The 18230-nt window shown below is 43.9% G+C and overlaps 2 protein-coding genes across 4 annotated transcripts in view; one reads left to right on the top strand and one right to left on the bottom strand.

Annotated features, from left to right (window-relative positions):
* Positions 1-18230, top strand: part of LOC114660439 (serine protease inhibitor Kazal-type 1-like) — an 821621-nt gene that overhangs the window by 528754 nt on the left and 274637 nt on the right. The gene's annotated exons all lie outside the window — the stretch shown is intronic.
* The window catches only part of LOC114660438 (serine protease inhibitor Kazal-type 1-like), a 565538-nt gene that overhangs the window by 462869 nt on the left and 84439 nt on the right, over positions 1-18230 (bottom strand). The window lies entirely within an intron of this gene.

Below are 18230 nucleotides of genomic sequence, written 5' to 3'. Positions count from 1 at the left end.
AGCCCAGCTGGTCAACTCGTCTGCCCCACCCGGAAGGTCAATTAGGACCAGGTAATCAAGCACCTGGAACGCTTCCGGGTGGGGTATAAAAAAGGCCAGCCACCACCACTCGAGAGAGCCAGAGTCGGGAGGAGGAGGACTAAGCCTGAGGAGGAGGAGTGGTGGTGCTGAGGTGGATAGAGAGAGAGAGAGTAATTGTGAGTGTATTTGGGACTGTGTTGGCCCTGTGGGACACGGGGAAGACTTGCCCCACGGCTGAAGAAATAATAAAGCGTGTTTTATTTTAGTACGTGCCTCTGCCTGAGTCTGTGCCGGGTCGGGCGCTATATAGCACCTTTTACAATAGATAGATAGATAGATACTTTATTAATAATGTGTAATGATTATAATGATGTGAGCTCCGTGATCAAAGGGGCATGGTCAAAAATAACAATAGCGTCATACTTGCAAAATTAAATCGTCGCCAAGAAATTGTTATCTATAAGGAAATAATCAATCCTTGAGTAACAGTGATTCACTGGTGAGTAGCAGGAATATGCTCTTGAGTTTGGGTTTAGAAGCCTAAGGGGTATGATAAGTTGTGATCAATTGCAAAATTTCTAATTGTTTTTGCAGTGTTAGATTTCATCGCTCCTGTAGCAGGAAACCAATCCAGGTCTGGATTTAAAACACAATTAAAGTCTCCAGCCATTATAATTTTATGAGTGTTCACATTAAGAATGGACGTAAATATGTTTTGTATGAAGTCCCTGTCATCCACATTGGGTGTGTAGATATGTATGGGAATTAATCACTTTGTAGCGGGGCTACATAATAATCGAATGTTTTATGTTTGTGCTGAGGGCGTTTCGTTTCATCGTCCCGTTTACTGTCCGTCATATGTGCGTCAGTGAATGTTGTCCTCGTAAATGTAAAGGGGATGGATGATGGAGAGAGACCGCAACCCCGAGATGATTGACTGTCAAGCTCACCTTATTCATCCGGGACATTGTGTATTTAAAAAAGAGGAACGAAAAGCAAAGGAAACGAAGAGGAGAGGGAGAGAGAGAAATCGAGGAGCGAAAAGAAGTCAGTTTAGCCATTCATTTACCAACTCATCACTGCCGATCATAGCTTTACTCCACTGCTTGCTTTTTCAACATCCGATTCATCACCACGACAGCCAGCACAGAGGAATCCTGGGGTTCAGATTCATTCCAGCCATTGCCAGGTCTTTCACAGTGAGGTCATTTTGTTTTTGGGAAGGGGCACAATAACATTAGAGCCAGTATCAATACCGCCGGACTTTATTAACCTTGGACTTATTTATCATCACATTTCAATTGCTGTATTTAACTATCTATGTTTGTATTTGTGTTCCGTGTTTTTATTTATTGTTTAGGGGCAAGTGATGATTCTTTGTAAATATTTGTATATTCGTATTTTATATAGTAATTAGTCTCTGGTATCATTGGGACAGTGGTGTTTTGTGCGCACATATATACATTATTAAATATTTGTTTGTCCTTATTTACAATATATCCATTTTTGATTTTACATTCCTGTCTACTGTTTGCCAGTTATTTCGTCATTTGGGGGGAAAAAAAGAGCAACTTGTAAGGAGTACGGCTTGTTATTAGAGCAAGAAGCCTCAGGTTCTCCAAGGAATAGTCTTGGTAGTGTAGTGGCCGGTCTGGGTAAGGGATCGGCCATTACCACTTTATAGTTAAATAAATTACCCATCACCATCACATATCGCCCTTCAGAATCAGATACTACATGTGATACTACAAATGAAATTGTTCTGTGAATTAAGATTCCCACACCTCTAGTTGTCTTTGTATGGCTGGAGTGGAATATTTGGCCAGTCCGGTCTCTCTGCAGCCAAAACTGATCCTGGCTTAATAAGTGGGTTTCCTGTACAAATACTATTTTAGCGTTTAGACTTGTTAGGTGAGAGAATACTTTGTTTCTCTTTAATTCGTGATTCAGGCCTTTAACATTCCAGCTTACAAAGTGAACTGTTTGGTCTTGGAGACATTGCTTCTGAACTTTTGTTGACATTTTGTAGTCTTGAATTAAGATAGCACATTATTACATATCATAGCTTTGACCTTAATTTCCAGTTTTTCCAGAAGTTATTGCCATGAAGCCTATTGTTTATTGAGAAAGAAGAAAAAACATTATTAACTGTAATAATTATAAGTATCCATCCATCCATCCATTATCCAACCTGCTATATCCTCACTACAGGGTCACGGGGGTCTGCTGGAGCTGGTCCTGGCCGGCACGGGGCGCAGGGCAGGAAGCGGACCCCGGGCAGGGCACCAGCCCACCGCAGATGATTATAAGTATTTAACTCACAAATACCAATGACTGTATTTTGTATTAATCATGCGGCAGAGAGCTATATGATTTATTACTTCTATATGAATTTGTTCTTCATTTAGGTAGAAAAAGAATTAAGCTTGTGCACAGAATTATATGATTAACTTACATTCTTTTATGAGAAAATGCTGACGTCTTCATACTAACAGAACACCCTGTGATATTATAAATCAATGTGATTGTTTCTTTACTCTTGTTTAATATTATAAGAAAACAAGTCACTTATGAATTAATAAATAAGGATTATTAATCTAATCAAACAAATATAATCTAATGAAGATATTAAAGCTATAAGAATGTAATCTCTTTATAACTAATGTAATGAACTATAAGAAACTGCTTAAATTGGTCTTGTGTGGGTATACTGAGAAGGACGTATTCGTTAGGAATGCGAGTGCCTGATAACTCTGTATTTTGGTATACTCCTGTATGTGATAAATCATGATGTAACCGTAACTTACAGCAGTCTATGTATGCCATCGAAATGAACTGCTATGTTTTTTCTTCTCTCTTTGTCTAATGAACAAGCTTTGTGATAAAAGAACAAAGAAATTGCTTTTTATTTTTAAATTGGTGTTTTTCCCGTTGTTTTTCTTCTTCAGCGTTCACACGAGGGAATCGAACCATCAAGGGAAGGTTGGGCCGCTGTTGTCGACCAGGGGGCACATGCCTCTAATTATACTGTGTATATAAAGAGTTCAACTATAAAACGTAATAAGCTTCATATCTGAGTGTTTGGAGACCCTGGTGTTGTACTGAATTAGTGTTGTAGAAAAACAAACTACTGTCCAGCATGCTTATGTTTCCACTTCTCATATATATATACAGTAAATACGTATATGTATACTGTATATGTAATACATATATATATATATATATATATATATATATATATATATTATATATACTATATATATATATATATATATAATTTATATATATATATATATATATATATATATATATATATTATATATATATATATATATATATGTATATATGTATATATATATATATATATATATATATATACACATATATATATATGTGTGTATGGCTTGGTATATATGTATACATTGTTACAAAATCCACACAGAGCCATAGCAAGGTTTGGGGCAGCCACCCGTATAATTGGTATCCTGGCTGCAATATCGTAAAAATGAATACAGCACTGATGTGCACAAAACCAAGTGCAAAACAGAACTGAGGCAACTGAGAAAGGTGGAGGCTTTTAAAGGAATTCCATGCCCAGCTTGAAGGTGGTGGGGTGCATTCAACCCTCTTATTTTGTCCCCACAGATCAGATACGGGATATTCCACCTGAATACGAAGATGCCACTTCCGCCTCAGCTCTGAAGATGTCATTTCCTGTCCCAGCCCTGAGGACCACATCACTTCCACCAACCTCCCTATAAAAACCGACTCCCTTCCTCTGTTAATCAGTTCTGTTTAGGACTCCGTTCTGTACATTGTTGTGTTGAATATTTTGCTTATTTTGCAGCCAACGTCAAGTACACAGGTGGCTGCCCCAAACCTTTGTCTCTTGTGTCAAGGCGTCTTATGTTACAATATATATATATATATATATATATATATATATATATATATATATATGTATATATATATATATATATATGTATGTATGTATATATATGTATGTGTATGTATGTATGTATATATATATATATATATATATGTATGTATATATATATATGTATGTGTGTGTGTGTGTGTGTGTGTGTGTGTGTTTGTGTATGTGTATATACAGTATATATATATATATATGGAAGAGAAGGTCTGTGATACGGTTTGCATATTTGCAGCTGGAGATCCACAAAGGGAGAAGAAATGAATCACGTATCATAAAGTAGTTTTTATTCCTGAGCTTTCAGCTCCTAGCAGGGGTCTTCATCAGAGGATAATGCTTAGACTTACAAGAATCAAAGGCAATATATAGCAACACATTAAGTGAGGGGGGGCGGGTGGGGGGGTAGGGGAGGTGACTAAGTCCGTATGATCAGGGGGGGGGGGGCGGGGGTTTGTATAGTTTATTTATTATGTACATGTTCTTTTTAAGTTAGCATATGCTGGATTTATGTCCAGGTGTCTGTTGATGGCGTTTTCATTTGATAGCCAAGACTCGGCCACTTTTAGTACTGGCCTTAAATTTTACTTTTACATTGTCCCAATTGAATGTGTGTCCTGTTGATTTAGTATGTGTATAGATCAAAGATAGTGCGTCCTTTCTTTTGACGGCGTTGCAATGTTCCTGCACACGTGTTGAGATTCTTTTTGATGTTTGTCCTATGTATACCGCTGAGCAAGAATTGCATGGGATACTATAAACTGCGTTTCGTGTTTCTGCTGTCGATTTCTTGTTTTTAGCATTAAACAGGACCGTGCGCAGATTGTTCGTGGGTTTGTGTGCTATTCTGATGTCCGACTTGGCCAGGATGTGCTCTGTACCTTCTGACACCTTGTGGTGATAAGGGAGTGAGTGCCAGGTGGGATGGGGGTTCTGATTTAAGTCGATTGTTTGCTGATTTATTTGGCGTCTTCTGTGTAGGCTCCGATTAATGAATGTTTTTGAGTATCCGTTTGAGGTGAAAAGGTGGAAGAGATAGCGTCTCTCATTAATTTTTGTTTCCTTAGTATTACAATGAGTGTGGACTCGTCTGAATAGGGTTTTCACGCAGCTCCGTTTATGCGATACCGGGTGGTTGCTGGAGAAGTGTAGAATCTTGTCTGCGTAGCATTCTTTGCGGTAAACACTTGTGGTCAGGGTGGCGTCATTATTTCTTTTGATGTAGATGTCCAGGAAGCTGATGTGTCGGTTCATTTCTTTTTCCATTGTGAACTGGATTGCGGGGAATATTGTGTTAATATGATTGTAGAACTCATTCAGCTGGTTCTTTTTTAGTATGATGAATGTGTCATCTACATAGCGTATCCAAATTTTGGGTGTAATCTGGGATAAAGCTATGTTTTCAAATCGCTGCATTACCAGTTCCGCTAGGAGTCCTGATAACGGTGATCCCATTGGCATGCCTTCTTTCTGAGTGTAATACTTGCCGTTGAAATGAAAGTGAGTTTTTTGGCAAAGTGATATTAGGTGCATTATGTCTTTGATGGTCAGTTTGGTTCTTGTCTCTATGGTGGGGTCACTATCCAGTTTCATTAATAGTGTTTCTGTGGCCAGATGGATCGGAATCATGGTGTATAGCGATACAACATCAAACGAGACCATGATCTCGTCCTCGGCGATGGATACATCTTTCAAGCGCTGTAATGCCGACTCTGCGCTGTTGACAGAATAATCTGAGTCGTAAGTTAAATGTTTGAGTAGTTGGAAAAGTCTTTTTGACAAGTTGTATGATGGTCCGCCTATTAGGCTAACCACTGGTCTGTATTTCAGTGGTGTTTTATGTATTTTTGGGAGTCCATAAAATTCCGGGCAGTTAGCATCGTTGGATTTCATTTTGTGAAAGTTCTGTGCATCCAGGCGGTTTGGTCAGAGTATAGTTTATTTTATTCTGTGTAGTTTTTGTTGGGTCATTATTCAGCTGTTGATAAGTATTAGTGTCAGAAAGCATTTCTTCCATAGCTGTGGTGTATTGTTCTTTGTCTAGGATGACAGTTGCGCCTCCTTTGTCGGCTGGTGTAATAATAATGCTGTTGTCATTCCGTAACGATCTTAGAGCTTTCTGTTCACTTGCCAGAATATGTGTGGTCGGTTGTCCTGTGTGTAGCTGGCTGGTGACGTTGCATCTTATTTCTTGTGCATGTTCTGTTGGTATTTTTTCAGTTACTAAGATGTGTTCCAAGGAACCGAGGAAGTTCATGTCAGATGCGTCTTTGTAATTGAATTTTAATCCTCTGGAGAGAATATTGTGTTCTGTGGTGGAGAGCCGTCTTTTGGATAGGTTGTGTACTCCGGATTGGGGGTTGTTCATATGTTGATTTCCAGTGAGTTTATCCCATTTTCTGTTGAGTGTATGTCGTTTGGAAATACGGTTTTTGGAAGCGGTGTCCTGGATCCTTTTGGTCCAATCCTCCGTAATCGTTTGTCCACATGTTGTGATTAGTTTAGAGCGTTGCTCCATAATTACAGATCAGTAAATGTTTCGTTGGCGGTGTGTTTCCGTGATAAGTTCATACAACACTCGTTTTGTAAATTGTTGCATGATGGTTGACATTTTCGGGGTGTTCATTGGTGGCTTGAATCGTAAGCATTTCGGAGTTACATCGTGCCTGATGAAATCCAACGATGCTAACTGCCCGGAATTTTATGGACTCCAAAAAATACATAAAACACCACTGAAGTACAGACCAGTTGTTAGCCTAATAGGCGGACCATCATACAACTTATCAAAAAGACTTTTCCAACTACTCAAACATTTAACTTACGACAGACTGATTATTCTGTCAACAGCGCGGAGTCGGCATTACAGCGCTTGAAAGACGTATCCATCGCCGAGGACGAGATCATGGTCTCGTTTGATGTTGTATCGCTATACACCGTGATTCCGATCCATCTGGCCACAGAAACACTATTAATGAAACTGGATAGTGACCCCACCATAGAGACAAGAACCAAACTGACCATCAGAGACATAATGCACCTAATATCACTTTGCCAAAAAACTCACTTTCATTTCAACGGCAAGTATTACACTCAGAAAGAAGGCATGCCAATGGGATCACCGTTATCAGGACTCCTAGCGGAACTGGTAATGCAGCGATTTTGAAAACATAGCTTTATCCCAGATTACACCCAAAATTTGGATACGCTATGTAGACGACACATTCGTCATACTAAAAAAGAACCAGCTGAATGAGTTCTACAATCATATCAACACAATATTCCCCGCAATCCAGTTCACAATGGAAAAAGAAATGAACTGACACATCAGCTTCCTGGACATCTACATCAAAAGAAATAATGATGCCACCCTGACCACAAGTGTTTACCGCAAAGAATGCTACGCAGACAAGATTCTACACTTCTTCAGCAACCACCCGGTATCTCATAAACAGAGCTGTGTGAAAACCCTATTCAGACGAGTCCACACTCATTGTAATACTAAGGAAACAAAAATTAATGAGAGACGCTATCTCTTCCACCTTTTCACCTCAAACGGATACTCAAAAACATTCATTAACTGTGTGTGTGTGTGTGTGTGTGTGTGTGTGCATGTGTGTGTGTTTGTGTGTGTGTGTATGTATATATTGTCACACACGCATGTTTAGGGGACAGCCAAAGAGCCTGAATAAATGCAGTTCCACGCCGGACCAGGGGGTGGCGAGGTGCGCTAATTCTCTCCCTTAATTTCTTGTAGACCATTCTCGGGAAATCCCATCCTGTTTTGGGGTAGCCAATGACGTCACTTCTGGTTCCAGTCCTGATGACATCACTTCCCCCGTGAGGTTTTTAAAAGCCGCCATCTTAAAGAAGATACTCAGTTCTGTTTTGGACCCAGTTGTATGAACATGTCTTTGTCTTTTGACAGATTTTGCAGCTGGGAAATATTATATGGGTGGCTGCCCCAAACCTTCCCAATGCCTCTTGGCTATTTTTGTGACAATATACTGTATATATATATATTGTCACGCACGCGCGATTAGGGAGCCGCGGAACGACCCAAAAGGTGACGCGAGATCGTATGTCAGACGGGAATGGCGGGGTACTAACCTCTCTCTCTTTATATCCACAGAAAGAAAGACGCACCGCCGCCATGAAAACCCATGAAAATAGTACGCAAACCTCCGCCTTCCCTCTGTCTCACCCCGATGATGTCATCATTCCCAGTATCCACCTCGGTTCTTCCCATCAGTCCAGGCATCCATTTCCGGTCCCTCAGTTTAAATGTTCCCCCATCCGCCATGATGGGGGGCTGTGTATTGAGACTGCCTGTGCATGTTTATTGCAAATTTATGAAGTAATTTCTACAGTATACGGGGCCGGAAACCCCAGACCTTTATGTGCTGTCTTGTCTTCTTTTACAGTGGCGTAGTCGGCAGGATTAAAGAAAGTGTCCAAAGATTTCGGAAGGATAGGACCTCAATGAAGTGTTGACCGGGATGGCATCCCAGATTCAGACCCTAACCTTGGCACATGCCGCGACTCAAAGGGAGCTGGAGGAGACCAAGGCAAGGCTTACTACGGCGGAAGCGGTAAGACCAGAGCCCGCTCGTCCGCCACCTCCTCCAATCGTACCACTATCCGAAACCGACAACATCGAGTCATATTTAGGCATTTTCGAGAGGACTGCCTCTCGTAATCAGTGGCCGCGCGCGGAATGGGTGTCCATTTTGGCTCCTTACTTGAAGGGCGTTGCGCAGCGGGCCTATTACGATCTCCCCGAGGAGGATGCCGCGAATTATGACCTCCTCAAGCCGGAGATCCTAAGCCGATATGGGCATCACTACGGGACCAGCAGGCAAGTGAGTGGCGAACCTGGCAGTTCGACCCGGAACAACCTGCCCGAGCCCAGGCTTTTGACTTTTGGGGCAAGATGGGTCGCTGGCTAAGGCCAGAAGGACCACAGGCACGTAAAGTAGTCGAGCAAGTGGCCTGTGAAGGTCTGGTGAACGCTATGCCAGGTTATCTTGCCCAGCAGGTCCGTAGGCATCCTTTTAAGGACATGAAAGGACTCCTGGAAGTCCTGGAGCGTCAACTCGTGGTCCACCGATCCGGGGGGTCGGAAAAGCCGGCTCACAATGTCCGACAGGGACGGGCCAGTCACCCCGAGCCCACCCGCCGCACAGCAGAAACTCCAGCGAAGCCTCGAGACAGATCGGGTCTGCCGCTCTGTTTCAAGTGCGGGGACATCGGTCACATGCTGCCTGCCTGTCCTTTCTACCAGCCGCCACAGGAACCGATGGACTGCACTTGGGCCACTTCGGAGAGGTATTGTGCCCTGTCAAACCCGCTGGCTATACCTAATACGGGAGTGGTTTTAGTTAATGGTCATTCGGTGCTTGCATTGTTTGATTCCGGCAGTAACATAACCATTGTTGCTCGCCGTTATGTGTTACCGTAACAATGGCTATCTCGTACTGTAAGTGTAACTTGTGTACACAGGGAGACCAAATCTTATAAGTCCGCGAAATGTTTTATATCCTGGAAGGGGGGCTTAACTCAGTTGACAGTCGCGGTGTTGCCCGAGCCTCCTTTTCCAGTCAATTTGGGACACGATTGGTCATATAACAGTAGCAGTAAACGGAAAATCACTCCTGGGGCTAAACTGGGTCGCCGTGCCCTCAGGCGAACCATATTGACAACACTGATCAGGGGGAAGACTCTCTGGTGTCGGACCTGCCCCCGGAAGAAGACCCGGGCGAGGGCACGAGCCAGGAAGCCAGTTACATTCCTCCATGTGCGGACCCTCTAGACTCTAGGATTAGCCAGTTCTGCTCCACCCCCGCGTCATTCAAAAGAGAACAGTGGAACGATGATTCACTGAAGTTCGCCCGGAATGCAATTGTTTCGATAGATGACCACTTGTCACACAGTTCCTTGCCACCGGAGCCCTACTTTGTATTAGACAATGATCTGTTATATCGGGTCGCGAATCACGAAGGTGGAGTACGGAAGCTGTTGTTAGTGCCGCGGACCTTCCGGCGGGAGGTCTGCGAACTAGCACACTCCCATCTCCTAGGTGCCCATTTGGGAACCGAAAAGACGCTGGAAAGAATTAAATTGCGGTTTTATTGGCCAGGAATAAACGAGGAGGTCCGACGCTTCTGTCAGTCCTGCCCGGAGTGTCAGACCCGTCAGATACCTAGGAAGGACCACGCTCCTCTAGTTCCTATTCCCCTTATTGATGTTCCCTTTGAAAGGATCGGTGTCGACCTAGTGGGTCCCCTGGAACCTTCGAGCCGTGGCCAGAAGTATATATTGGTCATGGTAGATTATGCCACTCGATATCTAGAGGCGGTGCCCTTACGCTCCGCTACTTCAAAGAATATCGCACGGGAATTAGTCAAACTCTTTTCTAGAGTGGGAATACCTAAAGAAGTCCTTACGGACCAAGGTATTCCCTTTACTTCGGATACGTTCAGGGAGGTGGCTAAGTTACTCCACATTAAACATCTGAGAACGTCTGTCTACCATCCGCAAACCGACGGATTGGTGGAGCGTTTCAATCAGACGCTTAAGGAGATGTTACGTAAGGTAGTCAGCGCGAACTGTAGGAACTGGGACGAGCTTTTACCTTTCGTGCTTTTTGCTTACCGGGAGGTGCCACAAGCCTCCACGGGTTTTTCCCGTTTTGAACTCCTGTATGGATGCCAACCCAGGGGACTTTTGGATATCTTAAAAGAAGGCTGGGAAGAGGAGGCTCATAATATTTTGGAATACATCACGCAAATGCGCAATAGGATGAACAAGATTCGGCCTATACTAAAAGAGCACATGACTCGTGCTCAAACAGCGCAAGCTTGGTGTTACAATAGGAACGCGGTCCTCAGGGAATTCCAACCTGGCGACTGCGTGATGGTGTTCGTGCCCACATCCCACTCCAAATTACTGGCCCATTGGCAGGGCCCTTATGAGGTAAAGGAGCGAAAGGGGCTGGTGGATTATTTGGTGAAACAACCGAATCGTCGACCGAGCGAGAGGGTGTATCACGTGAACTTGCTAAAGCCGTGGAGAGATCGGGACGAAGCTCCACTCTCCGGTACAGCCCTCTCCCGTTTTGCAGTCAAGCCCGACCTCAATCTCGGCCCGGACTTAACCCCATCCCAACAGCAGGAGCTTGAACAAGCGATCCGAGCCGTTCCCGAAGTGGTCAGCGAGTCACCTGGCCGTACTTCTCTGATTGAGCACGACATCATAACCGAGTCAGGAGTGGTAGTCCAGGGAAAGGCCATATCGCCTCCCGGAAGGCAAAACGCGCGGAGGTGGAACTTGAAATCCAGAAAATGCTAGACCTGGACATTATTGAAGAAAGTTACAGACCTTGGTCTAGTCCTATTGTCCTCGTTTCTAAGCCCGACGGGTCCTGGAGATTCTGCAATGACTTTAGACGTCTGAACCAGGTCTCCAAGTTTGATGCCTATCCCATGCCCCGGGTGGATGATCTGCTAGAGCGCCTGGGTAAGTCGCAATAGCTGACTACTTTGGACATGACTAAAGGGTACTGGCAAATTCCCTTAACGGCATCCGCCTAGGAAAAAACAGCATTCAGTACCCCTAGTGGTCATTGGCAGTATAAGGTCCTCCCATTTGGACTGCACGGGGCCCCCGCAACCTTCCAATGTCTGATAGACAGAGTGCTACGACCCCACCAGTCCTATTGTGCCGCCTACTTGGATGACGTTGTCATTTATTCCAACACCTGGGAGGAACATATACTGCAGGTATACGCTGTTCTCGCCACGCTAGCGAAAGCCGGCCTCCGCATCAATCCTCACAAATGTTATTTTGGCTTGAGGGAGGCCAGATATTTGGGCTACCTGGTGGGGTGTGGACAAGTGAAACCACAATGCACCAAAATAAAAGACATCCTGGAATGGCCCCGTCCGATAACCAAGAAACAGGTGCAAGCCTTCTTAGGGTTAGCTGGTTACTACCGCCGGTTTTTTCCCCCTTTCTCTGAAAGGGCAGCACCCTTGACTAATCTTACAAGGAAAGGGGCTCCTGTATATGTGGTATGGAACGAGAACGCGGAACAAGCATTCAGTGACCTAAAGACAGCCGTGACCTCGGCACCGATACTACACACTCCTGACTTTTCTTTACCTTTTATCCTCCAGACCGACGCCTCGGACACAGGCCTGGGTGCAGTGTTGAGCCAAAGCGTCGACGGTGCCGAACATCCCGTGATATACCTGAGCCGGAAACTGTTAGATCGGGAGAACAGGTATGCGGCGGTGGAGAGGGAAGCCTTGGCCATTAAGTGGGCAGTAACCCATCTGAGGTACTACCTGCTGGGTAGGGAGTTCACCCTAGTGACGGACCATGCTGCTCTCCAGTGGATGGCTCTGCACAAAGAGTCGAACCCCCGAGTCACCAGGTGGTTCTTGGACCTGCAACCTTATAAGTTTGCCGTCACTTATCACCAGGGACCCCTTCAAGCCAATGCGGATACCCTCTCCTGGGTTCACGACCTCTCAATTCGGTCCACCCGACCCGATGGGTCTGGGCTGAGGGGGGGGTCATGTCACGCACGCGCGATTAGGGAGCCGCCTAACGACCCAAAAGGTGATGCGAGATCGTATGTCAGACGGGAATGGCGGGGTACTAACCTCTCTCTCTTTATATCCACAGAAAGAAAGACGCACCGCCGCCATGAAAACCCATGAAAACAGTACGCAAACTTCCGCCTTCACTCTGTCTCACCCCGATGACGTCGTCATTCCCAGTATCCACCTCGGTTCTTCCCATCAGTCCAGGCATCCATTTCTGGTCCCTCAGTTTAAATGTTCCCCCATCCGCCAAGATTGGAGGCTGTGTATTGAGACTGCCTGTGCATGTTTATTGCAAATTTATGAAGTAATTTCTACAGTATACGGGGCCGGAAACCCCAAACCTTTATGTGCTGTCTTGTCTTCTTTTACAATATATATATAAATATGTATATGTGTATTTGTATATATATATATATATATATATATATATATATATGTGTATATATATATATATATATATATATATATATATATATCCATCCATCCATTTTCCAACCCGCTGAATCCAAACACAGGGTCACGGGGGTCTGCTGGAGCCAATCCCAGCCAACACAGGGCACAAGGTAGGAAACAGTCCTGGGCAGGGTGCCAACCCACCGCAGGACACACACAAACACACCCACACACCAATCACACACTAGGGCCAATTTAGAATCGCCAATCCACCTAACCTGCATGTCTTTGGACTGTGGGAGGAAACCGGAGTGCCCGGAGGAAACCCACGCAAACACGGGGAGAACATGCAAACTCCACGCAGGGAGGACCCGGGAAGCGAACCCAGGTCCCCAGATCTCCCAACTGCGAGGCAGCAGCGCTACCCACTGCGCCACCAGGCCGCCGACTCTTGACACAGAAATATGTAAATCAAAGGTATTTATAGTAGGAAGGCATTAGAATAAAAAAGGCACCATATAATGATAAGGTGGCAGGTTCAGACTCTAAGAGTGACTCTCTGTGTGTGCCTGGCATCATAATACAGAAATATGGAAAGAAGCAGCATTCATAATGGAAAGGCGCTATAAAAATGGCCACACCATCAAATCATGACTTGTCATTCTCAGTTTCTAGAAGCAAGTTGATGAGTCTCTGCACCAACTAGTCATTTAAATATTAAAGGGATTGGTGTTCAAGAGATCAAGGCACTATATGACTAAAGATACTAAAGAAGGTGATAAAGTGGCACATTCAGCCACAAAGAGCGACATCCTGTGAGCTTTGTGACTCACGGCACTCGTCATGGCTCTCAATAGAGAAAAACTGGACAAAATCTGGTATTCATAATGAAAGGCGCTATATAAAATCATTACGTAGCAGATTGAAAGCTGGCCATTGACTTTGTGTCACCAGTGAGTCAGTATGCCTGCTAGACCTCGCAGTACAGAAATGCTAGAAGACCTCGTTTTCACAAAAGAAAGGCACAATATAAAGTCACAAAGAGTCATATTCAGTCTTCAAAATAGTGAGTCCTCATGAGATAAGGAATTTGTTGAAACAGCTGGCCCTCACTGTATTGAAATATGAAAAGAGCTGCTGTGCATGACGTAAGATGCTATATACAATCATAAGGTAGTTAACTCAGCCTTCACCATTGAGTTCCTTTGTCCTCCACGGATCCACCCTGCCTGTTAGGGTACCTAGTGGACAACATGAAGCTCACAATAGAAGGCTGTGGACTTATGAAATCCTCCTGTGAGAGGCGCACCGTCCAGCAATGTCACTCAAAAGAGCCGTCACACCTGCCAGGCCTTACAATGTGGATATCTAGAAAGATCTGTGGTATTCAGGCATGATTTGGAGGTCACTTTGGGTGAATATGAGAGAAGCACACAATAAAGATGAGGCTGAGATCAGATTTCATGCTACAAGGAAAAGTTTATTTCAGATTTAAAAGAATGCAGGGGTCAGCAGTGGGGCAAAGCAGAGTGAAGATCAGCAAACCTCCAGGAGTTCTTCTGTGGATTCAACAGGCTCCATATTTGACAACATTGAGCGGACTGGTTACATGTCTGTAAAGGAAAGACATGTAAAAAATAAAAGCAGTAAGCAGAGATGTCCACTCCATGACACTTCCTTCACTCCACTCACAGGAGACTTTAAGAGCTGCGCTCAGCTCCACCTGCATACCTAAGGCAGGTATGGGACGGCAACTTCTGTGGTGGTCCTGGATCAGGTGACCACTGCCCACTCAGCACGACAGCTTAATTAATAAAAGGAGCACATTGCATACAGGGAGTCAATATGTAGAATATTATGGGATATCTGAACTGTTTCAATCTCATTTTGTCAAATAAGTGCTGGCTGACACTGCACACTTGTGATGAACAAGAACAGGCGCCTAATAATTTTTAAAAAGTTCAGATGACCCCAAACACACCTGGCATGCCGGACCACCATGCCAATTTCATGACCTGCCTGTGATCTGAGTGTATTAAAAAGGAAGCCACTGTGTTCTCCCTGCAAGCTGCTTCACTACACACCCTGAAAAGGCGCTATATAAAAGTCATAAACGTGCCTGTGAGCTCGCAGTCACAGATCTTCTGACCATTGTCTGTTACACTTTGTGGAAATATGGAAACAACTGAAAGGGGCCTCAAGATGGTCTGACGAATATAAAAGTTAGATGGGGAACAGGAATTGAAGGGTAGGATGAAGGAGAGCAGGGGTTCAAAATGGAGAAAAATAATGAATTACTAAAATATCAGAGTCATCCTCAGCAATGGGAAGGCCAGCTGCTCTTGTGTGACATGAGTTGTGACGAGCACCAAGTTCAGTGACAATGTGACACGTGTGTGCCAATCAACAGGCACTCTGAGGTGCCCTCATTACTGAGTAGAATTACCTGAACTCTGAAGTTTTATCTTTAACACCTGCCTGACTTTGAGTCCCCTGCACTGCTCACCTGAAAGTCGTTGTGGCCCACTGAGTGAGATTTGCTTCGATCTTTAGGCTCTCAGCTCAACTTAACACACAGACCTGCAGGTGAAGGAGTTTGCACTTTTGTCCAAAGATGTTAGTCGCTGATGTTGAACAAAGTCATGCGCTGATAATTTCAGCCACACTGCGGGTGACAGTCTTAAACCAACATCACATTACTGCTATTCAGAGGGGATGTCACACTTGACAAGTGCAGCTGCTGATCTCGTCACCTGAGGATATCAGATCACATGACTAGAAATCACAGAGCTGTCACATTACATCACTTCTAGTCAGAGGAGGTGTCACCCTTGACGACTGGTGTTGCTGATCTCATCACCTGAGTACACCATTTTGAAAGACTAGAAACCCCAGAGCATGTCATATTAAGCCAATGTCACATTAGATGACATGCTTGAATGGGACGACCTATTCACCACATTGCACAAATTTGGGTTTGCCCCGAACATATGTGCATGGATCAAACTACTTTATGGTAGTCCAGAAGCCTCAGTTCGTATTCACAGCATTATTTCAGATAACTTCAAACTAGAACGCTGTCTTCGACAAGGATGCCCCTTATCACCTTTGCTCTTTGCAATAGCCATTGAACCACTGGCTATTTACTTTCGAAATGCATCAGAGATGAAGGGGATTCTCAGAGAAGGACTTGAACAGAAAATTTCACAATATGCAGATGATACGGTACTGTATGTATATCAGATCCTCAAAATTCTGTGCCAGCAGTCCTAAAAGCATTAGCAAATTTTCAAAAGATATCTGCACTTAAAATCCATTTGAATAAAAGTGTGCTTTTTCCAGTGAATTCTCTAGCACGTAATATCGGACTGCATGCCTTTCAATTTATCTTAGTAGATCAGTTTAAATATTGAGGTGTAAATATTACAAGTAAATTTAAAGCTCTTATTCAATAAAATTTTGCTGTCTGCATGGAAAAAATTAAACAAGACGTGACTTTCCTTTCTCGATTTTCCTCTTGGTATGTAAAACATGAGACATCAGACAGACGAGTCTCTCTTCTCTATGCCGTGTCCAAATCTCTTGTGTTCCTTTTTGCTCGTCGTAGCATTCACTGGGTTGTACTTCCTGCTCAGCAGTCATTGGCTTTCAGTGTTACTGCACACAGGCTCCGCCCCTACAATTTAAGGCAATGTAACCTTTTGGAGGCCACGAGTTACAAATTGATTGGACTGAGAAAGCTGGAGATGTGAGACAACATGACAAATGATCACAGGACCACAATGCGATGGCCCCCTACTTGATGACATTATGTAAATGAAGTCTACGACTGAAAAAGGCTTGAAAAGTCTTGTAATGTGACATGACCTTAATATGACATGCTCAGGTGACAAGATCGCTAAGAGCAGTGGCCACTTTGACACTCCCTTCCAGTTTGAAGTCATGTGATCTGATAACAACAAGCCCCCTCTGACCTCACCCTCCCAAAATTGCCCTGTAAAAGGCGTCTCTCACAGACATAAAGTTCTTCATGCTGGTGCATACTTCTTCAGTCCCCTCCATTGATTCCTCTCATAGGTTCAAATTAACTGTCTAAACGTCAATATCTGAACATTCAGGTGGGTTTCAAAGCCCTTGTTACTCACTGTTTTGCATTACAGAATGTGCAAAGGTTCCAGTAGGTACGGCCATCACTGCCACACATGGTGATTCTGAGAAATGTGCAGTTAATAATGTTGATCAATTGACAGAAGGGCTACAGAAATGGAAAGTAGAAGGTCAGGTAGATGTAAGCAGCTGGGTGCTGAAGGAGAAAACCTGAGGAGACCCTTACCTGTGGAGGGAGGTCTGACTCCACTTGTCAAGTCTGTGGAGGAAAACAGGGTGAAATCTGTCATTGAAAACTCCCTGAAACATCTAAAAAATGTAAATCTTCATCCACTGCCAGAAATAAACATTTAGGGGGACTTAATAGTAAGAATCTATCATCACATCAGACATCACATAAAACAAAATACATCCATCAATGCCATCGTCACATACAGCATGTGCTGCTCTGATGGGCTATGAAGGCACAAACTCCTCAGTGGGCTCCTCTCTAGCAACCCTTGTGTGACCCTGAGGGGCTGACATTCCCTCCTGGAGATCACGTTAAGGAAACACAGAAACAGCTGAACAGGTGGGCAAGGTAGCCATCAAAATGAAAAGGAAAGGCAACAACATCAGTGGCATGGCGGGGCAGTGGGCATCACTGCTGCCTCACAGACGCCACATCCAGAGCTTGAATCCCACGCCGGGTCATCATCTGTGTGGAGTCTGCGTGGGTTTGTTGTCAGGCTTTCCTCCCACATGTCAAAGATGACTTTATATTGATAGTGGACATCTCTAAAGTGGACCAATGTATGTGTGTGTGAAAATGGACACTAATATCTATCTATCTATCTATCTATCTATCTATCTATCTATCTATCTATCTATCTATCTATCTATCTATCTATCTATCTATCTATCTATCTATCTATCTATCTATCTATCTATCTATCTATCTATCCATTTTCCAACAAGATAGTGCCTATAAAAGCTATCTGTCCTGTAAAGCCTTTCATGTCTATCTATATACTCTCTGTATTATATAGCGCCTTTATTACCTCTTCATAATTTATTTAATTGGGGTGGAGTGGTGGGTCTGAGGCTAAAGATCTGTGCTGGTATCCAGAGGGTTGCTGGTTTGAATCCCCATCACTGCCAAAGAGATCTTACTCTGGTGGGCCCTTGAG

The sequence above is a fragment of the Erpetoichthys calabaricus genome, chromosome 11, assembly GCF_900747795.2.
Source record: "Erpetoichthys calabaricus chromosome 11, fErpCal1.3, whole genome shotgun sequence".
Classification (NCBI taxonomy): domain Eukaryota; kingdom Metazoa; phylum Chordata; class Cladistia; order Polypteriformes; family Polypteridae; genus Erpetoichthys; species Erpetoichthys calabaricus.
The sequence above is the reverse complement of the archived record's forward strand: the minus strand, read 5'-3'. Positions and strand labels throughout refer to the sequence as shown.